The sequence below is a fragment of the Andrena cerasifolii genome, chromosome 11, assembly GCF_050908995.1.
Source record: "Andrena cerasifolii isolate SP2316 chromosome 11, iyAndCera1_principal, whole genome shotgun sequence".
Taxonomy (NCBI): domain Eukaryota; kingdom Metazoa; phylum Arthropoda; class Insecta; order Hymenoptera; family Andrenidae; genus Andrena; species Andrena cerasifolii.
In genome coordinates, this window is record NC_135128.1 from 12,249,493 (window position 1) to 12,276,696 (window position 27,204).

Genomic DNA, 27,204 nt, shown 5'->3' on the forward strand with positions numbered 1-27,204 from the left:
GCCTTTTCTCAAGGATTTCTTTTGTTCCTTCTTTAACAACCCTTGTCCTTGTATTACGACCCATTTATAGTTCAAACATCTTCAGAAAACTTAATTCAAGCTCCGTGCCGAAAGCCTAGCTTTTAGTTTTTCATGGTTTCAAAAATCACTGGCAACATGGAAAAAGATGATTGTTGATTGCAGGGCACCTTTATATTCTTCTTAAATTAAGAAAGTGAAACGATGGTCTATCGCGGAACGGATAAATTGGCAAATTACACGCTCGCGAATCTGCTTTGATAATCACGGAAGTTTGCAGGAAACTCTTGCTCCGAGTTCATTTTACAACCCCCTTCCGCTACCTGTTTAATGTATGCAAGGATACTGTAGAGCTCCTTGACTAATAATTTCGTTTAACTTTATCTCCAAGCGAATTAAGTCGACCAGCATTCATGGTGGTTGTAAACGGGTATAATCGGGGGATCGCTGAGTGTTTCTCAGCCGAGAAGGGGGAAAATTTAAACACAGCAATAAATAGAGCTTATCATTGATCACATGCATGCATTAATAATAATACGAATAAACCAAGAGCAAGGTTTTATTTTTTATTTGATTTTTTTCATTAAAAGTACACGTCGCGAAATTTGTTTAAGATAGAGAAATGAAAATTCAAGCATATTTGACGAAATTTTAATATAAAGCTCGAGCTTTATTCCGCATACTTGAAAATATATTTCTATAGAAAATACTGACGTTAAAAGCAGGACAGAAGTAATGTTGCATGGTAAAAATTCCAAACGACTAAGTAGCTCGAATAATTTCTGGAAAATGTGTGCCTGCAGTTGTGCATGTAAAATAACTTTTTTACAGCAATGTAGCTGAAAATACTTCAAAAGTAATTCTTCGAACATTAGGCGTATTTTTCAAGCTCAAAATGTTCTGAAAGCACAAATACAGTCTATCAAAGTCTATAATTTTTATTTTTTACCCATTTTCACGATAACGGTCCTTGTAACTGTTTAACTGCAATTAATTTGACGTGCAATGCTCCTACTAGCATAACATAACATACCATATACATATGTTATTAATAACTGCAACAAACGAACCAATGTAGGTACTTATAGCAAGAGATCTAACCACAAAGGATTTCTTCTAGCGACTGAACGAAATAAATGGAGAAACGGCCCTCGTGGACACCGATTGGAACCAATGGCGGCTATTCTGGCGCAGAATTGATTTACCCTTCTCAACAAAGTTACTCTCCGTTCGACCGCAGTACGTCACTTTCCAATTTCCACGGAATGGTATTTAGAGGAATGACCTCATTAGCTACAATTGGGTCAACCCCACGAGACGCGACTATGCAGGGGCCGCGACGCCACTTCGACGCCGTCCAAATCATTATTCAGACGCTAGACAAGCGTCGTTAACGTGCAGACACCTTTATGCAACGCTGCTGAAGGCGACTTAAAAATATCGTTCCAATAACCACAAACTGCTTAACCAGTTATTAATTATGCATAATACGCTGAAACTGGTTTAGGCCTATATTTAGGGGTTTTATATTTTTCATGAATGGAAACGAATTAATTTCAACTCCTTAGCTGTCACATTTCCCAAATAAAAATTGACCACTGCTTTCTTCTTCATTGTTCCACGTTAGTTACTGGGATAAAAATAGGGGACCAGGAAATGCAAGAGGTAGTTGATATTCAGAGGTACCTACCTAAATATACAGGAGAATCGTACCAGGTGGTACAATCGACAAGGGGGCCATTCTACATGATAAAATGAGTGGGAAGTCTGGAATAAAATTTGCTTCAAGGGTGCTTTATTTTCGAGAAAATCGATTTTGAAAATCCTTCTTGGTGCAGAATTTTTATCACTAAATTTAATATAATTGTGAATGAAACGAATCCTTGTGAAATAAAATTTATTCTACAATTTCAACGTATTTTTTGCAGATAGATTCATTTCAACCCCAGTTGTACCATATTCATTACTGTATTTTGTTACGTTTTAATTAAGAGCATGAATACTAAATAGATAAAGAAACCAGAGCATTCTTTGAAGAAATGTTATTCTATATTTTCTACTTATTTTCCCATGAAAACTTACTACCTGCCTCGTTGAATATTTCGCCCGTTAAGCGTTGAAGAGTTTCACTGCGTGAACATCCATTCCCAACTTTCAGCGTTTTACGTATTGTGTTACAGTTTTCGCCCCATCCCACGCAAGCCACAGAAATTCTGCCAAGCGAGCTTCAAGACTTTCAAGTAGACCGTGTGAAATGGCCACGGCTTGTACCCAAACGACCTTACGAATGAATATTTCAGGGGAGACGAGCAAAAAATTTCTCGTCGGATCAAATGTGCCGTTTCGCCGTTTAAAAGAGTAGGTCAGCGATATTTTTACTCGTAAGTGAATAAAAGGGACGCTGATGCGCGAGGGACCGAAAAATCTTCGAAGAGTAGCGTCGAAAAATCACGAACAACAGCTGAGCGATTTATTAACGATGATGAGATACATGTGGAAAATTGCTATCATTAAAATTTTTACTGGCGTTTAGAAGTCAGATTTTTTAAAGGCATTTTGTTGAATTACATCCACGCGTTCAGATTATGTCAGCAGTTTCATTCTTTATATTGGAATTGGAGAAACTAAACTCCAGTTGGGTATAGAAACTTTTAAATCGGGCAAAAATCACAGAAGCAATGCGACAGTGAGTGACTGTAGTTACAGATAAATTTATTTCTGGCTACGAAATAAAGACTGTAGTAATAATCCTATTTTAACCAAGACATCAGGCACTAAGTAGTTAGTTAACAATCGCGCAAAAATACTTTCCGAACACTAATACCAAATGAAGTGGAATTGAATACACCCTGAATATTCCAGAGATGCGATAACTATTTCCAGTACTGCAGAACGCCAAAGGGTTAAGACAGCTATAGAATTTGCGTGGGAGATTATAAGGATGAAGTGACGTCGACGAACGAAAATGACGAAAAGCACAGTTAGACAGCGCGTTACGAGTGTTAACCAAAAACGGATCGATTGAAGCCTCTAAATTTAGACGTCAGTCTCTTTCCACGGCGATGACGCCTGACAGGGACTAATTGAGGGTTCGCCGATTGGTACGAGGTAACGAAGGCGCGATTATGCATGCTCTACAAGATTCGGTAATCGGGGGTTCGATTCGCTTAATGGACCCTGGCATGCGTGCCAATCACGTGGACCCCCGCTGTTCATACGAACAGCATGAAAAATAACGTTTCACCCCCGTTTAACACGCCGTTTAAGCACGAAACGCGACGCTGTGGATGTTGATTACTTTGAGATACGGTTACTCAACGATTTTCTCGCGTGCCTCGAAATGGATCTTAACTGTATGAATTACCGTGTGATGCGCATCGAGGTTCTTCGAAGTTGATTAACTGGGATTGTTGGTGCTATAAGGGGTGGACTGCAGGAAGTGCTGAAAGGTGTTTTGCTAAATTCTGAGGACAATCCCTTTTTCTTTTAAGGGGGTAGTTTTGTGTCTTGAGCAGGTAAATTGGTGATACTTGGAATTTTGTTTAAAGAAAGCTATGGGATATGGTATGATAAATGTTCTTGGGTTGGTTAATGTACTGATCGAGATCTGACATTACAATTTTTCAGTTGACTTACGTGAATAATACATGAGTTCTTAGTAATGTTTCTCTCGATAATCAGAAATAAGAAGTTCTAGGCGGTGTTTATTTCGTATTAGTGTAACTTTAGTAGCTGCTATTATTAATTTATAAAAGCATAAGAATGCCCTAGCTTTGTAAGGAGGCAGAGATTTTAACTAAAAGGTTTGCAACTGTTTGTGCATTACAGGAGAACCAAAAGTTCAAGTCGATGGGTCAAGTAGTTTTTAAGATATCACGCTGACGAGTTTCATTCTGTGGAAAAACACTCCCTCCTCCTAAAGGAAAACGTCCTTTAATTTTCCTTCAGCAAGGGAATATGACATATTAAGGTATTAACAGAATAAATACTATAAATCATAAAACAATACCAATTGTTCATCTTCACAGCTGATTGTATTCAAATTCTTTCAAAGTCTAAATTCTGATGTACCAACTACACGGACACATTTTTGAAACCGTAAACCTTAAAAGACACAAAAAATTCACTTTGTTTACCCCAGATTCGAGACAACCCCTTAATGCACAAGCTAGACTTGACGAGTTCGACCTCCTGACACCAATCCCACCCCTCAGTTCGCACGCCATCGACGCGTGAGGCGAAGAATGGCATTATAATTGAAAACACTCCTCCGTGAAATAAGAAACAAATGCACGATGTGGAACGTGAAGGTGAGCAACGGCGAGGCTATACTTCATCCAGCAAGAATCTGCGGAAGAAACACGGAAGATTGTTTCGCTTTATGCCCGATCAAAGACCATCAAGATTGCGGAACCACTTAAACGCAGCCATTTTACTTTCGTCCGCCGCAGTACTTGCTGCTCCTCCATTCTCAGCGATCTTAAGTCGACGGAAGCAACGCTGTCAGCTTTTTTAACTCCATCGTCGCCTTATGAGCTTCGCCTTTTTCCAAACCCACTCGCCCCACTGCTCGGCGGGGAATCGCCACCCCAACCCCCTTTTGCCCTGTCCTCGGCACCCTTCGTCACGAACGAGCTCGACGTGTCGTGGCCGACGACACAGTGGCACAAAATGGATTTAGCGGCGGCCACGATGATCGATTGGTAAATTGTTTCAGAAACTTGGCGATCTTACAGGAAATAAAATTCTGCGATAATTTAAATGGCACTTGCGAGTAGAATGGTTTATAATGGTTTAACAGTTTTAAATTTGTCGAGCATGGAGATACAAGCTGAAGGCTTTTTCTTTATATCTATATTATTTATAATATTATAAATAATAATATTTAAATAATAATTTGTAACATTTCAGTGACAGCAGAATGTCATTAAAACTTTCCATTTTTTTTAAATATTAAATTCTCTTTTTCATACAGATCTAAATTAATTTTTGCTAGAGCAATTATCCCCGCAATATCGAGACGATCTAACACACTTAAATATTGAATCTGATGGCACGATTTTTCCTCCCAACTCACTACACCCCTGTCACGAGATCGTAAAGAATGACCCAGGCCGTAAGTATCTACCCTGTTAGGGGCTGTTCGAATGACTTATTAACTTACACCCACGGGAAAACCGGTAGCCCGCTGTTTTTAGCGGAAACTTTCAAACATCTTTCAACCTTTTTCCTTTCACCTCCTTGACCGATACGCGTGAAGAAACTGGTAACGACTTTTTCAGTGTTTTCCTCTCAACGTCGAGAACCAACTTCATCGACGTCCTTCTGTTATTATGATTACTAACTAAATTATTATTTGATTTGTTTGATGAACAAACGTAATCAGAAAATTAACAGAAATAAAGCAGTTATAAAATTACAATTTCGTGAGAAAAATATTTAACAAAATGCTTCCCCACAATTATATAGTAGCGGTAAAATCGTTCAGTCGTGAAATAACTATTACCTGATTACATGCGCTGCTAGGAATGATGGAAAACTAAATGAACGAAGCATTTCGGATATTTCATATCATTATATAATGCGACTACTAGGCGCAAAAATTAGCAAAGACATGGCTGTCTAATATCGTAAAAGATGATGGACAGTGGAAAATATGTGTGTAAATACTTCTACACATTCAACGAAGCGATAAATGGATTATCGAATGATATTTGCTACTCAAGATCATCGATTATAACTTTAGCTTTCCAAGCAAGCAAAAGTGTCTGTCACCAAATGAAAAAGACAATTCATAGACTAGTGCAAGGTACTTCTTACTCCAAAAAATAACTGTTAAAAATATTTAAATTTACCTGCACATGAGACAACTACAATTCAAATTATGAATCCTACTGAAAGCCTAAAATCAACTCAAGTTAAACTTACGAGTACAGTATAAAAGTATACCATAAAGTAGAAGTAATGAAAATGATCGTAAGGAATATACATATGTAAGATAGAGAGGAGATTGTTATCCTTGAGGGACAGTAAGACCACTCTAATCACCCTAGAAGTGAAACTCAGCTAAAGTAACCCATTGAACAATCTCGACGAAAAATTCAAACCATTTAACGCGTGATCGATGAGCGTGATTATTCTAGCGAGTGGCAGCGACTACTATGCAACATTTAGGATTGGAAAGCATCCAATTGGAAATGGACGAGTCCTATAATACCCAGGATCGCGGGACGTTGGATGACGCGGTCGGTGATCGCCTTCGTTTCCAACGCAGGCTCCTCCTGCACAGATAGCTATTCCTGCGAGGCTGCAGCATAGATCCATGTCCATTTTCCCCCGCTCGGTTACGAAACGCTACCTGAAATCCTATCGCGACAGACACTCGACCTATCCACTGGAATCCTTGTAACCGTTCAATTCAATCCAACGGCCACGTTTCGCTGACGTCTGCCTGTTAAATATAATCATCGCTCGATTCATAAACGTCACTCGCGTATTTATCGCTGTCACTCTTTAACGAAGCTCCGATTAACGATCCACGTGAATAACCGCCGCGAAGGGGACGTTTCGCCGCGGTGAAAACTACGAAGGGAAACGGAAAGACTGTCTCCCGCCTCTAAATTGTTCTACAAGTTCGAGGGACTTATTTTAGACGCCATTGTTGGATTACGCGATTTCCAAGAATCGAAATAGGAGTTACTATTTATGACGCAGAATAATAGCAGGTGATTTCAAAAGTCTGCGTATTTCATAGGGTGCAGATGTGACGTTTTATGCGTTTGTTTTCGGCTTAAGCCATTTTAATGTCCATCTTCTTTCTTTTTTTGAGCAGCAGTTCAGTATCAATATTGAATCAATGAACCGAATTTAGAGCGAGTGGTCGTTAATTTTAATCCCAATAATATAGGTATGCTTTATGAATTTAACAAATCCGTAAATGCTACACACTATATTTTGTTTGTTTCACTTGCCAGTTTCACTAATTCATTTACTTATTAATAGAATATATTAATATACACAGAAGTAGTATAAATTGCAGTCAATACAATTTTTAACTCAAAACCTATTGAATTTTTTTTAAGTAAAACGGTGGCAAGAAGTCACTGTAAAGGAGAGAAATTACATTAATGGTTAAACTTATGTCGTTGAATGTTTGTCTTCGTATTAAAATTTAAGCAAAAATACGCAGTCTTTTGAAATAACCTGATACTAAAATTATCATGGTATCTTCAAAACTGAATCTTTTACATAAATATTTCCAGTAGTGTTGTAAGCATCCCTTGGAAATTGTTGAAATTAGTATGCAGAAATTAGAATATACATGTGGTTTGTAAGAGATTTCGTGTTAAGGGTTGAATTACTTTTCATTACCAAGTTTTTTGAAAGAATTAAATCAACTCTTTTTAAAATAAAAAATTGGAGAGGTTGTGAAACGATCCTGATGTGGAAGAGGTTAATAGAAAAGATGGAAATCTGAATTATGCTAGTAGTGCTTTTAAATATAGAATAATAACAAGAATGGATATACTACATTAAAAAGATTATATCCTTGCAAGTGGACTTTTTCTTTGTCACGTTTCTTTTCTATTAAATTCAAAGATTTAACCTAATTGTCTACTGAGTCCCATCATTACATTCAAAAAGTATTATTAAATTTATTCTTATAATATACACGCGCACGTTTATGTAAATTTAATCTACCAATACGATTAAACGATTCTGATAAAATTCAACGTTTCAGTTATTTACATTGCAATGGATTATTTAATAAAATCGTTTAATTCGACAATTAAAATGGAGAACGGTATAACACACAAACAATCCAGTAATCGAAAAAACTGAACCAGATATACGAGCAATAACAAAACGGGATATTAAGATTCATTAAAAGTCATTTCTCACGCACACTCACTAAACAAAATGTACACAAAGCTACGTGGAGTCATTTGTACATCACATTATTGCAAATCAGTAATTATTCAATTATAAAATTTCAAATATACGTATCTACTGTTTGAAATTTCTCACGAGTAGAATGCAGCCGTCATTATCTCTTCATGAATAGAAATTGTACACGCTATACTGAGGCTACCTTATAAAGCGTTCACTTATACCCGAGATGCACATTCAACCCCTTAATGTCTGAATCCGTTTACCTTAATCACCAGTTATTTAATGCGAATGATAATAGGGAGCTTAATGTCCACTTGAAAGTATAATGCTTTTCCCGAACAAACAATACATTCCACAAAATAAATTAATTTAAAAATATAAATATTATACTGGAAAAACGAGTGTCATGTGCTTTTATAATTTTACGTTATCTATACAGCTTTATATTATTAAGGGTTGTTATTATAATTGCTAAAACCTGCAGCTGTGCAGAATTTTTATAACTAGCTTTATAGTAGGTTATTACAGAGCTTTGGGTGGAAACTCTATGATTAAAATTCATGCAAAATGTATATTACGAATACTATTCCATCGAAGGGATGTAAATGAACAGTTCGAAATTTATGGAATGCTACCGAATATTATTATTAATTACGCGTGGTACAATAGCTATCTGACTAAATCTCTTTAATAGAATAGGAGGGGCATCCAGCTTTAATTAACTCCAACCACTTATTATACTCGAAATCTACCTAACAGAATACAAAATTAAATTTCGAAAATTTGAATTAAAAACAGTCATATAACCGCAACGAAGCACGCCACAAGACTGCTCAAATCACAATTACTATTAAGGAATATGTACATCGAAGTAATCCAACAATAATCAACCCCATCCACTCTCAATCACCGAAAAAACACAAACCAACAAGACAAAACTATTTCATCCGTTCGTATACACCCCTGTATCCGCAGAAAAACACCCAAACCACCCAACGCATTTACTCAACCCCATCCACTCCCAATTACACCACACACCCACCTCGAGCCTCCAAACAGGAGACAGAAACAAAATAAATAGAAGAAAACCTTTAAGAAATCAGAATCGACCTCCGGAAGGAGAAAATTTCATCACCTGATACGTCGCGTCACTAGTAAGGATCCATCAGCCTGGGCGAGAGAGATCAAGCGCGTCTACCGAGCAGCCAAGCCTCGACACGCACGAGCCACCCTCGATCCTTTGATTAATCTACGGTGCACACATGTCGATGTGGATTCGTTGCAGCGGGCGACTGGACGGCACCGCGTCGAGTCCGGGGTATCGGCTCAATAGCCATTCCACGAAATAATAAGAGGAGAGAGCACACGACACGTCGTTTCACTGCCCGAACAGAAACTGAATGCTTCGCGGTCTGAGTTCAGGCTCGAATGTAACCGAGAGGACTGTTGGGGAACCACCCCTCGTGCCACGGGGCTATGGTAGGGCGAGAACGAGACCCAGGGACGGGGGAGGGTGGAGGAGAGGGGGGGAGAGACGACACAGAAGGAGGGTTCTGGTAGATTCACATCGGGGATGTTCGAAGCTTCTGCGCACTACTGCCCCAGTAACACACCCCCACGTAAATCGGCCGTGGAAAATTCGAACGGCGTGCGAGCTCGAACAAACTCTCCTCCGCCTGGGAACCGACGATGGAGGGGTTCCATCCCTCGTGGCGAAATGTTTGTGGGACTTTCTCTGGAACGGTTTTGTCGAAAGCTGGAACGCTTTTGTCACACCCTTCCTCCCTTCTTCCAGGGGGCTGCGGGGTAGTTTGAAAACGTGGATTTGGATTGTGTCGTCGCTTTGGCTGTTGGTTGTATGTTCAGCGATTAAGGTTGAGTAATGAATATGAGTTTTTAATCAGATCGATGTTCCCACTGTGCCTCAATCACTGATCATGTCTTGTGAATCTGTAATATTGTGATCGAGGTTGAGAATATGCAGACGAAAGGTTGATCGTAAGAGGAGATTATTATTTTAATGCAGGAATACGATCAATTGTTTATAGAACTTAACCTGGAACAAGAAGTTCGATTCTTAAAATTTTAGTCTTCTATTTTCCTTAGGCTTTCTTCAAACTCTGTAACTCCCTCAGAAGCTTACTTTCCGTTCCACGCTTTCACTCTCCCTAAAGTCACGCTCAACAATTCCATCCTCAAAATTATCCTCCCATCTCATCCCCTGAACTTCAATAATTTATTGAGCCACGACCCTCAAGTCAACGTAAGTACAAAATTGTTTTATTAAATCCTGCCTGCATCCACGTAACAACTGTTCATCTAGAAGCTCAATTTGACGTAATCACCGTGTCGATACATTCCCGTCGTGAAAGATGACCGTCCCATGAGCCCCGAATTCCAACGAACTGTATTGCCGGCCCCTCTTTTCCAGGTGACACACAATACAGCGGGTAATTACGATTCGCAAAGCCGCTAATTAGCTACGGAACCGCAGGGTTCGGTTGGCAGAGCAAACGAAGCCTAATATTATTTCGATTACTCGGACGAGCGATTAAATTGTGGCTAAAAAAGATACACGCAGAGGAAATCCCTCTGTTGTGATCCTTCGGCAACCCCTCCCTCTTTGACGATTTCGTGCAAGGGTGGCGGAGGAAAGTTGACCCTCGCGTTATGCTATCTGATTTCGAGATCCTGGCGATCTCCTGTCACGATTCACCCTTGATAATTGAGTTCCTTATCGCGATTGTTTCACGGCAATCAATTTTGCGCACGGGGAAGAGTCCCGCTCGCTCGCTCGACCGATAAATTTGCTCGGAATGCCAGGGTATGATGGAAATTTGACGCCACTTTATGGCTCCGTTTCCCACCCTCGCAGTAAACAGTTTGTTACACTGTGACTGTCAACAGGAGTTAATTTGTTTCTTCTTTTTTAATTTAGTTTGAATTTTTCTGTTTGCGAGTGGGAATATGAAATATTTTATTGTTTCTTTGATTGGGATGGTTTATAAATCGTGAAGTAAAGAAGACTTTTATACTAGAAGTAGTTTGTGTTTAAAAGAAGGAAAATGATGTTTGATAGGTTAATTCTTTTTTATTATTATGAAATTTGTAAAGGAGCAAGTTTCTCTTATAATTAGTTGCAGTATTCTAGTTTGAAATGGGCTTCATATAAAATAGTACACTATCTACGTATTACAGAAATATTCAAACATTTAAGGAGAATTAAATACATATCAATCGCAGAAAAACTACATACACAATGTTTTATCATTTCCTCAAATTTCCAGTAATTCCACCAAAAGTTTCAATCAGCAAACACATCGTTCATAACCAAATTCAATTAAAACCTACATAACCGAAATTAACATTCAGAGAAACCAATTAATAAATAATCCTTATTTACCCATGGAACTCGTGTTCGAAGCCAATTTATTCGACTGAATCGCTACGATCACAAATGGCATTGCTCAAGAAGATAGAAGAACGCGTGTGCAAGACGAAAGTCGAACCTTTCCGCGGGAAAGAAAATTGTCGATCACGTGTCGACGGTAGTGCACCACGTGTCACGTGGTAAACGTTTCTTACTCACCGAGTGGAAGGCATGCTGCACTCGTTCTTCAGCTCTGCCACCAGTCTCTTCAGCTCGGCAGGACGTTCAAAACGGAAACGGCACAGAGCTGCTCGAAACTCTCGAGTTACTTCGTACACCTTCTTCAAGGCGGTTGTCGTAGCGCGTTGACACTCGTGTAAATTTCGAAGCAAGGTGACAGGGATGAAGGGGGTTCGAAAGGCACAGAAGGGGACGGACGACGTTTTCGTCGAATTTCGTTAAGAATTAAAGAGAAATTGGGGAGGGGGACGAGGTCTCAAGGAGACCCCTTTTAAGTTGGAATTAAGGCAACCGATTTCGTGGCAAGCACAAGGCTAATTCGTAAAGTAAGCTCGAAAAGTGAATGGGGAATAGTCGGGGTTTGGAGGTTTTGTTAATGGCGAAGTTGGAAAAGATCACAGATTCGTTAAGGCTCCGACAGACGGTCTATCGGCCACGGTAGGGCCGCAGACGGTCCCGAAAGGGTGAAGGAAAGCGTTGCTTATTGTCACGATTTGGAATTTGGACGGCAATCTAAGGCACGAGAGACATTATCGGGGCGCAACAGCCTTGCATCGTGCCAATTACGAACTAAAACGGAGGACAAAATGAAAATACTGTCTCCAGGGTGAACAGGCGGTTAAAGGGGATGAAGTTGCCCAACAAAACAGCGTGACACTTCTATTTCCGCGAGGCGGAACAAAACTTTCGAAAGGCACTTGAAAACACTTCTAAACGCGGGGGTGGTAAACGGCAATAGAGAAGCTAGAGAAATTGGAGCAGGAACCAATTTTGAATTTTGAGAAAACCAAATGAGATCTAGGAAAGTCTACAACGAATACTGTCAAAGAATTATAGATACCCCAGGGGTGGTGGAAAGATCAGAAGACGTATAAATTGTTACCTCGGATAGATAGAAGAATCTGGGAAGAACCAAGCCTGAAGAGTCCAGCAACCAAGGTGCCAGCGCGAGAAACGAAAGGGGTGCAGGAAACCAACCGATGAGCAGCGATAACAAAACCGAGAATTCACCCCTGGGACGAGGGAACTGTCGTCGAGGAGAAAACAGACTGAATGACGCGCGAGCCTGGTCAGCCAGGGTCGGCGCAAGGTGCTCTCTCTTTTGAACCAACGGTAAATGTGTCCGAGGGTGGAAGAGAGGAGGAAGGAGGGTGTAGGGAAAGCAGAGTTGGAAGCAGGAGCGAGGACTGAGTGAGAATGGACTTGATGATGCTGTGCGACAAGGGGATGATGCAAGGACGAGGACTAGGACGAGAACAAGGATGTTACCCCGACGGCTGTCGCCAAAGAAGTGATAGGTCTGCGGCCTTGCGCGCGGTACCCAAACCAAAGTCACCACCGAATGCCGCACATGCGCGAAAGGACTGGCGTGCACGCGCCAAGGGATTGGTCGGCGCTGATAGTGGTAGTTTTCCAGCCCCACCACGTCCTCTCGCGTCCTGCAACCCCTCTCGAGTATCATGGCACACAGACGCATGCAGAGGAGTGTCTGTTGAAATTCGAGTTAATAGTAGTTGTCTTGTTTCTCCCCCTGCTATTTATCCTGTTTTGTATGTTGTTAAAAATTATGTTGGTGTCCGGTAATGAAAATTGGGAGCGTAGAATCGAGTTATAGGAAAATGGACCCTGGTTGTTGTGGCACTGACTGTTGGAAATATTACGGTGTTACTGAGATTCTTATACTTTTGGTGGGTCTTGTACTTGTGCTTGTAGTGGTGAAGATTCTTCATTTTGGTGGAGCTTTTCTACTTGCGCGATGTGGACTGATTAAATTATAAACGTCACAGATGAATCTTGCCAGTTCTGTCGCAACCTTTGTTTCATGGCTGTTTTTTGTCAACTACAGTTCGTTACTGTAATTATTTACCTAATGATATTCGATCAGTATCCACTATTTGCTCTCTTGAAAATGTAAGCAAGAGGTAACATTAAGCTACTAAGGGTTTTATACCACTGAGCATGTTCACTTTGCTATAACACGATCATGACTAAAAGTAGGATGCACCGTACCAAAATATTTCAAAACATCAAAGGGTACTTAAATCAAAAGGGAAACAATAGAAGTATAAGAAAATGAAAGAGAAAACACACCTAGAGGAAAGTCCGACGTTACACGGCAATAAGTCTTTGACTCCCTGCACCAACTCCATCCAATTAATCCCTCATCGAACGGAAGACAGCTAGGACCGTGGATCGACAGGAAATTTTCATAACAATTTCCGTAATTTTCGTGGGGTGGAATTTAAACAAGTCAGAGCACAAAAGGCCTGGCGAAAATCAAGCCCTATCAGATGGGGGGTGGAGGAGCGCAAAGGGATGGTAATGCGAGTCCGCAGGGGGGAGGTCGCCCGCCGAGGGTGGGAGAGTGTCACTCAGGAGCACGACGTGTAAGAGAATGGTCACCATCCCGGGGGGTGAATTGAGATGTACAGGCAATTTATGCAGCGGCACTTTCGTACCGGAGTCAGGGAGCTGACCATGAATGCTTGCAAAACAGCTAAGGGGATAACACCTTGCCTCCTTCGGACACGAAGTGTCCTATATTCACAATCTATTTCTTCCATTTTTCTCCAACTTTCTCTTTGACCAGCATACTATACCTATAGTAGCATGATTGCAACGAATGTAGCATGAGAAATGGTACGGCAAAATTGGAATTTATTGCTTGAATAATTATGGGTGGCTTTCCATGTAGTATGGAATATTTTTGGATAGTATTGCCGATTATATACACGAACTTTGGCAAGAAAATTGTATCGGAAAGAGCATCCAGTGGTAATGTATTCTTTAGTTTATTTTATCAACTTATTGATACGTGTGAATTATTATTTAAATATGCAATACTTAAATTCTTAATACCTTCTTTTGCAAAACAAACTGATTCAAAAAATCTTCTTTCATTAAGTCATTCATTATGAGCTTTAGACGAAAGCCAGTCAAGTGTCATGGGACAAGGGATGATTCACCCTTCCACGACGAAAATGAATTAGTTCCAGAGACAAGAGGATTGAAGCGTGAAGCGTCGTAATATTCTTTGTAAATTCAGTAAAGGCTGTTTTCTGTCTCTCCTTTCCAAGAAACCCTGACTCCTCTTTAGATTATTATCAGCAGGATAACACGTTGCAAGTCATTTATGTATAAATCCAAATCAAAATTAGCCATTTAAAAGCTTGTTTATTCGTGTATTCATTCAAAGCTACTAGTAATAAATACCAAATATTCTATTAACCAGCTATACATTCGAAACATTATATGGACCACTTGAAGATAATAAACAAACTCAATAATTCAATTGGGTACTAAAGTCCTATTTTCGCGAACGTCGAATTTGAGTGTGGTATTCATCGAAACTCTGAGTGATTGCAGAAAGAAAAGGGTGAGGCTTTGATTGGCAACGAAAGTGACAAGACATGAGTCAGTAATGAGAGTTGACAGAGAGCAGACGTGTTCCAATAGCAAATCACATAATTCAATTACCCTAATCAATTTCTTCTAACATATGTTCACATATTATTCACTATCGTGTTACCTCCAACAGTTTCAATTTCTACATAAATTTTCTTCCATTCCAAACATAATTAACTTGAACAACAGAACCTACTACTTCTTCATCCAAGATTAATATTAATGAATTCAAAAGTTATAATATAGAAATTCTTTACATGGCACAGCATTACTTCGTTCTTTTATGCTGGTTTTTATCGAATACAGATACAAATTAAATCCCAATATATTTCACGTATTAATCAGCTCTCGACAAAGCCAACATTTGCCACCAACAATAATTGGAAAACATGAAATTTTAATATTGTTTCAAGCATCATATCCTGTTAAATAACTTCGACCCTTAATGAAATAAAAACAAAGCTTCGGACGATGATTTTCAACGAAAAAGTGTAACAACATTCACTCAAATTAAAGACGTAGATATAAATAATCTCGAACAAAAAGAAGTCTAAGGAAGGAACTAATATTTTCAAAAGAGCCACAAGGTGGTCCCAGACATTTGCAAAACACGACAAGGGTGGATATGGTTTATTCTATTACACAGGGAAGCAGAGGGTTATACAGAAAGGGAGAAGGGAAAAAAAAGAACACGCGGGGGTGGTTTCCTTCGGGGCCAAGGCTGAGGAACCCCGCTACGAGTATCCCTTTTCCTAGGTTTTTGTTCACTCCTTCCGTCTCCGTTATTTTCTCGATTGGACTGTCCCTCGCGGAGCCATCAAGCCTTATCGTGGTACCGTCAATCACTCTCTCTGTATACGGACAAACTTATCGTTCGATTAATCGCGCTGACAATACGCCTGTCGAACAGAAGTTACCATCCGACTCGAATCCATATGGCTGCACTCCTGATGCAAAACTTTATTTCCTCCAAGAGTCGCTTGGTTGAGTGTCTACTACCGTGGGAGTGTAAATTACAGGTGCTACGAAATTGTAATCTTCCAGTTGAATCGAAAATTCTGGAAGATAGTATGTTCAAACTGGGTTGTTGAGGTATCCTTACGTAACCACAGAATAATGCCATGGTGTTATATCCTACTGAAGTACTATATTACCTCGAATAACATTTTGAAAAGGGATTTAAAAAAATGAAGCACGTCAAAAAAAACGTAGAAATGTCTGATTTCGTTATTCAAAGGTATGTAGTCAGTTTAGACAAGTCTTTTCATTGTGTCTAGGTATACCGAAGCAGTGAAGTCTCAAATGCGCATACGCAAACATAAGTGGGCGGCGCTACCAGTCCTATCCATTGAATATCACGAATTCTATGGAAATTTCCATTTTCTCAAACAATTTACTTAAAAAATTTTATTCACTTTTTATTTTTATTTTCATTTACTTAAAAAAACACATCAACGAACCGAGTAACTAAATGAAGAAAAGTAATTACCCACGTCAGGCCATACTGAATAATTGCCACAGGCAAGTACCAATAAGATAATGCGATTTGTCGCAAAGGATGGTTCGATCTCTCCCTTGAATGCCCTGGAATCTCGTATCCTGAAAAGGGGGGGGGGGGCAGCGAGAGTCTGACAAAAGTGGGCGAGCAAAAAATAGAGGCGAGAGGGAGGCAAGGTCTGGGAGTTGCGTAAACTCGCCTTCCCAACTTCCGCCACGTTGTCAGCAGGGCCGGAAGTGCTGTATGGATCAGACATGGTGGTTGTTTACTGGTAGACGACTTTGTACAACGGCTCGTATCCATCGGCGCCAAAACGTCTGGGCCATCGCTATTGGCTGCTCGTTTAACCCCACCGGGACTCGCGAATTCTGGGTGGTGCACCCCCCGATTCCCTATAAATCAGTCTTGCCAGTTCCTGTTAAGATCTTCAAATTGCGGCACGCGGTGCAACTTGAATTTTTCGACGAAATATTCGTATCTCGAACGTCTCATGAATAAGAATACGCAACGACAGATAGGGAAATCCGAGGAACCAGGCAAGATAAGATGCACTTGAGGTTTTGTGCTAAACATATACGAAATTGCAAAAATTTGAAATTTTCATAATTTCATGTGTAATGCGGATATTTCATTAATTTTTAAGCACTCTATAATACCCTTAAACTATTTTTAAATAAGCTTGGATATAACGTAACAAGGGGAGGGGGCATAAATAAATGTAGCGCTAAAAGTACAACTTCACGATGAGGCAAAATATCGTGTCTCACAGAACACTTCAATTTCATGAGACAATTATTTGATTATTTTATTATTTTTTAAATATTTTGTCATTAAATTCATGAAACTAGACTCTCGTGAGACAAGTTTCGTGATATATTTTCAAAAATCTCATCTCTCGCGACTATTTCCATTATTTACATTTAGATGTTGCGATGTTTATCTCATGATATAAAAGCTGTAAAATCTCATCGTGGATTCGCAACCTTTAGGGCAGCCCAAAGGACTTAGTTCAATGCAACTGCAAAGGACGCTGCAGGCCGACAGATGCGTAGATTGCAGCAGCCGCAAACAGGGGAATAAAGATGATTCAAGGAGATATGAGTGAATTGGTCAATGCAGATCTTCGACTTCTGTCGCCGTCTGCGATGGTCCATTGGAGAGAGATAAGATCTGCTTGATTTATGAAAAGTACCTATCATGCGGAAATTCGGGAGTATTAGGATACTGAGTCGTTAAACGAGAAGACGTGGGCAGTGGTCAATGTCTGCAGATGTCATTATAACTAGAACTCCCATTAAGGTTTAGTCTTCATAGTTGCCTCATCCATTTCTATTGCAACTACGCAAAGTCAGATACTACAAATTTCGTTATTATGAATATTTGATTGCATTAAATTTTTTTAATGTATTGTTAAGACGAGAACCTGGTTTATAGGATCGAAATTTTCGATTTTTTTCCCTTCAATCGTTAGTAATATTCTAACATATTCCTAAAGTTTCAGAGTGAAATTCGAAAATTCGGACGTATCAACCAGGAGAACAGTTATGCGTTGCGCAGTATACACGTGCCCGGCCGGAAACCGTAAACTTTAAAACACTTTTCCTAAAAACGACATTTTTCAAGTTGGCGGGAAAGATAGCAAAAAAGTATTTGACCAATCGAGTTTTCCGGGGGGTTTTTAGTTAAATAATGACCAATCATCGTCGAGGAACCAAAACATTTATGAGAAAAATTAAACCATTTTTTTGCATTAAAACATCGAAATTCGATCGCCAAAATCATAACTTTTCCTTTAAAATCCTACACTTTTGTAAATTTTAGACTTTTTTTCTATTTTGTTTAGTTCATCGACAATGTGAGTTCAAGAAAATGAAGAAAAACATCGATTTCTTTATTTCGGGCGAGAATTATAGGCTCTATTAAAATTTCTTTTTGTATTGTATTAAAATACCCCTAAAGTTTTGGAAAGATCGACTTTATTTTTCCGTGATAAAAAAATTCTTGAACATCTCCCCTAAATATTTCTTCATCCATAATCAAAAATATCAAACAATTGTGCAGAATAAAATTCTGTTCTATATTAACCCAGTACCAAGGTCAGGAGCGATGATACCTCTTACCTGTCCAATCTCCGATATCCAAAACTACCCCATTATCATACAATCAACGACAAAGAATACGCCTATCAGGTAATAAGTCGCAACAAATTCATTCAAATATTACCGAACAAGATCGATTTTCGTCAAGCTTCTCGAGTAACCGAATTAATCGACACGTTAGGAGAATTATACCAGTTTCGAGTATTCCCGCTGCACGAGCAGTTCCAGCAAGAGCCTCCGCCAGAATCGACCGTAAAACGGAGAGGGGATGCGCGAAGGTGCATCCGGTGTGGCAGCCCCCGGTCATCACGGGATGCCTATTCAAATTTTACGGGCCATATTTGTCGCAATTAAGTATCGCGTTTTCGGGCTTATGGGCCAGAAGTATTCCATATTGAGTGAGGGAAGAAGCTTTCGGCCGGGTGTCTCGCGGAATAGAGATAAATTCGTGGGCTAGACGGGGGAGAGAGGGGAGGGGGGTAAGTTTATGACACCGCGGGGGTGGTAGACACTTTCACGATTCGACTGACTCATAGCCCAGAGGAGACAGAGAGAGCGGGGCGCAGTTTTACGAGGATCCAGGCGAAAGAACGGGCCCTGAAACGCGATTTGCAAATCGGAAGCGGCCGCTCGAATGACTCCCGTACTTACAGCTTCGTGGTTCCCTTCCTTACGTCGCGGTGCCTCGTTTCTCTCGCGCCTGTGTGCGGGTGCGGCTGTCTGTGCTGAAAATTGCAGCTGGTTCGTTGTCAGCTCGTTTCTCAGGTCCTTCTGAAAACTAACGGAGGTAAACGAATTATGAGTCTTTTTATTCGTATTGCTTTGTTGCGTATTGTTTCATTATCTCCATAAATATATTTGGAATTCCTAGATGTCATAATTGTGTAGTTTATGCGAGTAAAACTGAAGGGGGTAGGAACTTTTCCATTTTCACTTTCTTGGATTTAACTTGTTCGGTAAATATTCTGCCCCTTTTCAGTGTTATGCGTAGAGTCTCTGTCACAGATTCAGCTAGAGATGTATAATTCAGACGAGCAAAAACAGAGGAAAGGAAATGTCCCCAGCGCCTTCAGTACCACTGGAGGGAATGGTAGATTCGTAGCTGAGTCTGTGATCGTAACTCTGCGTATATTAGATCGAAAGAAGGTGGATTATTTATGGAATAAGTATAATTGGAGGAAATTCGAGCAGTACACCGAGCGTGCGTTGGAATAGAATGATACGTCTTCCAAGTATCGGGGTTTGTGACAATCTGGCACGTGGCGTCCTGGAAAGGAACGAAGGAGGCAAAAAAGGACCAGTGTTAAACTCTAGAGTTTGCAGATCGGCTGAAACGGGCGGAGGGCCGCGAAAACTTCATTTTCGTGGGGAGGTGGGCGACAGTCGCGACGGCGCCACCGAGATTTTCGGAAATTTCAGAGTGCTCGAGGAAATGCGGAGCAAAAACAAGAAAAAGGCAACTAACGAAGGAAACCGGGACGAGGACCAATCGATTGAAAAAGACATTACAGTTTGACTGAAAAATAGAAGAATCAAGCAAATGGTCTCATCAGTCAATGTGTAAGAATGGGATTCTTTGGACTCATCAAACTACTTACCTATATTTCTCATTACTGGTGACTAGCACAGTGTTAAAAAAGGAAGAATAATTCTAGATGCTAACGAGATCACAATTCAATATAAAAATCAGTATAAAGGGAATTATACTATTGTGGGTCAAAATAGACCCCGTGTCCGCTGTCGACAGTCAACCACCCATCGTCCAAGGATCAAATAAATATGCTTTATCTATGCATGAGAGGAATTAACACGAAGAGTGGATCATTGATGAGATTAGCTCCCTTACGTTTTGCATTTTCATTGTAAAATGACTCCCAATAACAATTGCACCTAGTCATCCTCCCCAAACTAAAAAATTTATTCGAAAAAAGAAACTGAGGACCCTAAAGAATCGGGGACAGGGCGAAGACGGCGCAGAAAGCAGAAGGTTGAGTGAAATTCTAATAATGTACAAAGTCAAAGAAAATGGGAAAAGCGACTCCAGCGATAGAATAAAGCTATCGAAGAGGAGAGCAGTCGAAGCTCGATGTAGGCGGATGGAACGAAGTATCGGGGCCAAGAGGGACGGGGGGCGTAAGTAAATTAAAGAAAAAAATAAATAGAAACGTAAGAGAAGGGCGCGAGAGGTGGGCAACGGCGGGGAAAGAATAAATAAAATGTAGAGGGAGGAGACGAGGAGGAAAGTGAGGATAGTACTCAAGAAAAAAAGGAGAGAGAGAGAGAGAGAGACGGAGGGCGGAAAAGGGAACAAAGAAAGAGAGGGGACGAGGGAATGACGAGGAGAAGGGAATAGAAGAGCTGGTGAGAGCCGAGGGAGGGTGAGTGCTGGCGGCGTTATGACGGGCGCCGGGGGTGGCGCCGCGACGCTTTGGCGCCTCCAACGCCGAGACGCTCCGCTGATGTTGGCTCCATATACCAACACATCTTCAAGCTCCTCGTCAGCCTCCCTGTTCCACGATATTCACGTACACGTAGCTACGTGGTAGCAACGAGAGTTCGAGATTCTATTTCCCTCACATGCACGCGCGCGTTCTCCAGTTTCCACCCCCCTCCGCAGCCCCTTCCCCGCGGCCGCACACGGTGGCTCGTTGTGGGATTAAGGGCACAGTGAAAACAAAACTCTGGTCGATTTCTCCTGATTTTTGGCTAGGAGGGGCGGATTATCTTTTGCCGAGGTACTCCTTTGGGGGTGGGGGTTGTGAGATTTTGTTGGGGTACTAAACGGTGTACTACCGAATTCAATCCTTTTAAGTTTGACGAGAAGTGATCGTGGTATCGATCAGGCGAATCGAGGTAATTGTCAAATGACGGGGAAGTTGGCTACGTAATTTGGAGGGACAGTGGAACCTCGATAGTTATACGTGGTTCTTGAGTATTGTGATTCATTGACGCATGATAGTGGGAAATTGAAATTAGAAGTGGCAATGTGCATTGTATTAGGGGTATGAAAGTTTAGGTATGGATTATGTGTAATAGGATTCCTTTATGATGGAAATTCTGTGAATGGGAATCATGGTAATGGGGAATAGTTGCCTCGATAGTTGTCTCACATTTTGGGATTGCTTTTTATAAGAGACTTGTGACTTTAAAAATCCAGGAAAGTAATGTTGTGATATTTAGCTTGGTGATGATTCTATGATACGTCGGAGTTGCTTTATGTATAAGGTTACCTTATAATACCAAAAGAGATAGATTCCGCTTAAATATTATAAACGTATATTACAAGGCAAAGGATAAATGGCGAATTGTATTCTCTTAATACCGACTACAGCATCATGTGTTCTGTCGATCTGCTAAGATAGGTAGCAGTACTTAATATTAATGTATCCTGCAGATTGAGTGTTTAATCGATACGGTTTTACGCTGAAGTAATGCTTCAATAGTCAAGCGAGAATTAGCATTAATGATTGCACGTGCAAAGCTGCATCCGCGTGTTTATTCAGAAACAGTTCAGAATTTCTGTAGAATCGTGTTCGCGGCTATTAATTAAAAGCCAACGACGTAAAAGTACCGATTAAAAGTATTAGTGTTGAAAAGGCTGAAAAGCTGGTCCAACGGTATGCAGTCGATAAAATGACCAAAGGCCCTCTCGAGTCGTCGTAAGAAAGATCGCGACAGACAACTAATAAAAACCGAAGGCAAAAGGCCCGCCGCACTCATATAACCCGTAATCTTATAATGGGCTTGTTGCACACGTAGCGGCGTTATGGAAGGATCATAAACGTCTATAAATCTGATCAATCAGCACGTCCCGTGTTCCGTCCACTCCGTGTCACCCTCTCCGCTCTGGCGAATGTCTTGCGCGTTTCCGCGAAATTTTCCGATTAATGGTCGGCTTCCACAGCGATCAATAAACGATCTCCACTTCGCCACAACGCTTGGTTAACAATGTTGCTCCAAATCGAGGCTGAGTTCGACTCTAAATAGCGTTAACCCTTTGCACCCCGGATACACCCAAAATTAAATTGCAATTACGTATCGATAACATTGAATCTTGTAAAGGTGAAAGAATCTGTGATTGGTAGAATTAATATTATTTATTTATTCACGGAGTATAATATAGAAAACGGACAAAAAAAGGTAAAATTAAAATAGCAAATACGAAAGAAAATAACAAAATAGATGAAGTAAAATGAACAGGTATTACAATACCAATATCAATTACAACTTAATCATCCACTATACACGAAAACGAATTTCTATATAAATGTAGATAAGGAATTACCGAATATTTATATTTTCTTTCTGTCAGAATCGTCTATATTTAAAAGAACAACCCCTTAAACGATCATTTGTAACCACGAATCGATTTATTCGCTCTGTACAAAAGGAACAGAATACCCGACAAATAACGAGTTTCACGATCACTCTCCTGAAAAGGACCGTGACGAGACATGATCTGAGTGATCCAGCTAAAACGGAGAGGGGGGAGTGTTCCTTTTGCGTAGGACCGAAACATAAGCCGATACCGTTCCACCCTGATCCTCGACGCGGTAAAATCTTCTAATAAGTTGGGTAAACATGGAATTCATTGTTATTTTTATGCGCAGCACGCGGGCGTCCATTGAATCGATGACACGGGATGGAAGTGCCCCGGCTGAATGTGCGGATAGTCCATTAGACGCGTTGTAACTTAGAACTGCGCAAACAAGGGTGATCTTGGATTAAATGTGACGGACGGATGGACCATGGGGATGGAACGGTTCGCCAAGAAAATTGAGATAACGCTCATGGCAGGACAGGTGTGCTATAACGAGAGCGAATAAATGGCCCTGATGGAAGGATAGGATCTTCCTTCGACCAGTCTCTGCTTTTGCTCAGCCATTAGCGTTCTCTTTAGGAGTATTTGGTTGTTGTTTCTATTGCTGGCTACTGGAAACGTTCGATTAACACTTTCAGTGGTGCAAGCTTTTGAAAAATGCCCGTTTCAATGGGCCTTTGCTCGAAAGTGAGCAATGTTCGTGAATTGTTTTCTTATAAACTAAAATCCATAGACTTCATAGACCGTGCTTACAGAGGTTACTGCCTTTATTACTACAAATTTATTTATTTTATTTAATAAAAATGTAACGTATAAAGAATAGTGTACAAAAAAATTGATTTTTAAATTAGGACTGTTTTTATTATTATTATTATTATTATTGTACATTATTCTTTATACGTTACATGTTTATTAAGTAAAATAAATAAAGTGGCAGTACCTAATAGGGACAATGGCAGTAATTGGGATATCTACTCTACGGTGGTATTGAACAGATATGTTCTACTTTGTAACAGTTGAAACTATGAATTCATATGTTTAAAAAAAACATTTTATTCCTTGATGTTCCAATTTTATGTAACAGTTTAGTCGACGACGAGTTTCAGAGAAGCTGCAGATGTAAAAGTATGTGTTTAAATCGCACATTTGTAACTTTCGACTGTTGGTTCTGTCACGTGAAGGGGGGACCTACCAAACTTTCCACGAAAGTGTCATTTATGTAACGACGTGAATAAGAAATGCGAAAAATCGAAAGCAGACGTGGCTTTACCTGAACAACAAGGAGTTTATGAAGCAGAAAGAAAGGTAAATCGACAAGGGGGAGATTGTGATTCATTTCCATTCATTTCCATACAACATTATCATAGCTGCGCGAAACAAAAGTGTATTCGATTTTTGTTACCAAAGAACTTTCACCAGCTAAAGCTTATACCTAATTCAAGTTTCATTCGTTAAAAATGTGTGGGGGAAATTTTGGGCGATGCTAATTTTGAAAAGTTTTCTTCATTTTTCTGATTATTGCAAACTGTTACACCTTTCAACCAGAAATTGATCTGTGCACGTATATGTTTAAATTTAATTAAACGTACATGCAAATTACAATTTATTTCTGCTTTTATTCAACTCAAAATTAATATATTCATCAGGCACTTTCATTATTGTTTCAATACGAGTTTGAGTATTCCGAACATGGTGAATGTAATTTATTGTCGTGCTAATTTATCAAAATATGATAAATCATTTCCGTGGGAATCAATGGTAATTTACGATGACAGTGGATAGGATCAGGAAGTAAGTATTCTACATGCACAGTAACGTTTATAACATTAGCGGAGTTCTTGGGAAGGCAATTTAATGGAACAATCGTACACTTTCGAATAAATCCCTTCTTGGCCCGTGTAATGTAGCAGAAAAAGTAATGAAGCATACCGTTATCTCGTGTACCGAACAGGATTGTGTATTCATCGTGACTGACAATGCCTATCAAATTATTAGGTACCATCGAAAGTTACGTCGTTTGCTCGATGTTGCTTCGAAACTTTGTATAAAATACTTATATCATTTTAAAATTCTGGTCCTGAATTTGAAAAAACATTACGAGCCTAAAGGTATGTTTTCCTATACGCGACAGGACGCAAACTCAAGACATTCAAAGTCAATTTTCTCGAAAATGAAGCGCAATATAAAAAAATTGTATACTTTTTCCTCCACTTACTTACTTGTTATAAGTCGAAAAGAAACAGTATTTTTTTTTATATCGCGCTTCAGTTTCGAGAAAATCGCCTTTGAATCTCTCAACGCCACGTCCAGACGCCTATAGGAAAACATATGTATCTTTAAACATTGCAAATTTAATCAAACTTCTGATCAGTTTTTAAATCCTTAACTTCACTTGTGATACTCAATTGTTAAACGCATAATTAACGCCCCATCAGAGTCAAATACAGCCGCTGTTCTGTCTAAATAAGGTTATAATTGTACTGCACATCTGACGTGGCTTATTTAACAGATTTATTATTATCTGATAGCAATGTGGCACGCATATAATTCACGTTATCCGGGAATTAAACGTGGCAAAATATGCAATGGACTCCCAGTTGTCATTACTGTCTCGATGTCGTTCACCAATCATCATAATGGTGCCGTAACGAAGTCGTTTGTCTCCTTCGACAAAAACGGAGCCGCGAAAAAATGGCAAATCCGACGGGGGAAACGATAGAAGCAAACGACCGTGAAATTACATGATTATTCGAAATTGCTGCGATCCCACGAATAGAAAATACGGAAATATTTGGTGCCACGCGTGGTTCTGCGGTTAAGCCACGTTTCCATGTGTGCGTGGTACAGGGTAAGTTTAAGCAAGGACCGCAAGATGAATCATTGCAGAAATCTAGATTACTATGAATCTGCGTTTCTAGTGAAATTAACCTATACGATTAGAATTCTTTTGGAGCAAACGACATGATACATTTACTGTATTAGATTACCTTAAACAACGCTGTAAGTTTTATTTTATTGTGATATCATAACTCAAAAATTGTCAGAAATTGAGCTGCACCCCTCTTGCTGCAAGATCCTCAGTTCCAAATAAGTCACTAATAGGACTTATTAACTTTGACTCCCAATTTCAAACTGAGACCCATAATTGGCTTAATATCTGAACTAACGTGCCACAGAATATATCTCTCGCAGATGATACAGAAGGCTTGACACCAAGTACGTGAGAAAACGTACGAAAAGATAGTTACTTTGTGCACCTGCATCTATCCTACCTGGAACTTTGATCTATTCTGCTCCGTAAGTTTATTTCCGCAGGAAGATCACTTCAAACTTCGTTCCATGATCCTTCTCATGCTTCCTGTCGTCGAAGGATAGTACTATGCTGATGAATCGTGGCGATAGTTAACGGGAAATCAATTAGTGTAACATGATTCGCGGTTAATCATCCTCAACGTTGTATCCTGGATGATGATATTGTTGTATAGCGTGCAACGAGATGACTATACTGTGCATGTCACAACTGAATATAGCAGAGTCGCGTGGAGATGAGTTACGTTGTTGATTAAGGAACGCGATCAAGTTGGTTTAGACTGGTTTTATTATTGACCTACTGCGAAACGCGGACTACGAGTTGGAGATTGAACGCGTGAACGCTAGGAAGGACGAAACGTAACTGTACAAGTCGGTGGTAGAGTTCTGTATCGGCTGAGTTCCCTAGTGCTGTTGGTGAAGTAGATACGGTGTACTGCTTAAGGCCCAAGTGCTCTGGGTTAGGATATGGCGAACTGTTTGAGGCTCACTCAAACAGTCTGGGTCAGTATGCAGTGAACTGAGACCCAGTTAAGTGCTTTGTGATAGAATACAGTGAAGCATTTGAGACCCACTGGGAGTAGTTTAGAAAGTGATACCCTCAAGAGGAAAATCAACCAGCTATCTTTGCCAGTTAACTACAGGACCCTACGAACCCAAAACATCAAACACTTTGATACACCGAAAGCCTCAAAGTATATAATTGATCCTTAAAGACTATGATCGGTGCATCTCTGAGCTGTTAAAGCCTACAACTCAAAACTGCTGTCTTTGAACTCCAATGCTTTTATGTACTGTCGCTATATCTGTTCCACCAACAATATAAGACTTTAACCTACTGCTTGCATGGTCAATAAAGTATTTTTTCTTAATTCAAAGGAAAGGAACAACTAGGAAGAAAGAGGACAGTTTTCGTTAGGATGGACAAGAACTGATAGTTCTCTATTTCGTAATACAGATTCACAAGGTCAATGCGTAGAACATAACTAATTAAATTTTAGCATGGATATTTCTTCGAAGCGTCGGTTGCAGTCATCGAAATGTGACTGGC

The 27,204-nt window shown here is 40.0% G+C and overlaps 1 protein-coding gene across 13 annotated transcripts in view; it reads right to left on the reverse strand.

Annotated features, from left to right (window-relative positions):
• Rhea (Talin_middle and talin-RS domain-containing protein rhea) overlaps positions 1-27,204 on the reverse strand; it is a 77,134-nt gene that overhangs the window by 28,155 nt on the left and 21,775 nt on the right. For 7 of the 13 annotated variants that reach the window (XR_013086730.1, XM_076822972.1, XM_076822963.1 and 4 more), the window contains one exon: positions 19,175-19,301. The exons of 2 other annotated variants lie outside the window; for them this stretch is intronic. The gene's annotated coding sequence lies outside the window, so the exon portion shown is untranslated. Of the gene's footprint in view, positions 1-11,500; positions 13,078-19,174; positions 19,302-26,116; positions 26,180-27,204 lie in introns of those variants that run through there. 4 more of the 13 variants (XM_076822968.1, XM_076822965.1, XM_076822967.1 and 1 more) reach the window with 3 other exon arrangements.